Here is an 876-nt window from a genome sequence, read left to right as displayed (position 1 = left end):
AATCTATAGCAACATTTCTGCAGCAGGTAACGTTCGTCAAACAGTAAAATCAGGCTTCTTTAGACACTGACGATCTCCCTCTGGCTCTTTCTAGCGAGAATCCGGGTCGAGGGATGGATTATATTTGGAACCGTGTTTCAAAACACACGGGTCATTTGGCTTCTGTACAAACGGTGGCAATATTTAATTCATAAAAGTATGCTACGAATCCACGTTAAAAAAAAAAGTCAACAATTAAGCTGCTGGACACGATGAAGTCTCTGAGCACACTCCAACTTTGCTTTTCCACATCAAGCTCCGCGAAGCATCCCTCGTGGGTGCTCAGAGTCAGATCGAAATCAGTAAAGGCGATGTTTTCGTCCTGGCTCCCCTTATACAACATGTAGTGTTTGGGAGAAAAGTAGCTCCATCTCAGTTTCAAACCTCAAAAGCCTCCGGGTGAAGGGAGGAAGTTTTGTCAGTTTCTTGATGAAAACTACCTTAAAAAAAAGAGAAAGCCACCAGCTACACGTGGGCAACACTTCGGTTCTCTTTTATAATGCTGAGGGATTTAGCGTTACCCAGAAGAGGAAAAGGGGAGAAACGGCAGTTTGGTAACAAACTACCTTAAATAAAAAAAAAAAAAAAAAAAAAAAGCCACCAGCTACACGTGGGCAACACTTCGGTTTGCTTTAATAACGCTGAAGGATTTAGCGTAACCCAGAAGAGGAAAAGGGGAGAAACAACAGTTTGGTAACAAACCACTTCCCGAAAAGTGGCAAATCTCTTAGTCCTGCCGGCAGTCTGCGAGAGCCGCACACCTCCCCTGCTCCGCGATCCTTCTCCTGGGCCGTGCCACACCAGCACTCCCGAATCCGAGGAAGATTTCAAATTCTT

This window comes from Egretta garzetta, unplaced genomic scaffold (genome assembly GCF_000687185.1).
Source record: "Egretta garzetta isolate BGI_Z169 unplaced genomic scaffold, ASM68718v1 scaffold208, whole genome shotgun sequence".
Taxonomy (NCBI): domain Eukaryota; kingdom Metazoa; phylum Chordata; class Aves; order Pelecaniformes; family Ardeidae; genus Egretta; species Egretta garzetta.
Note: the sequence above shows the minus strand (reverse complement) of the source record.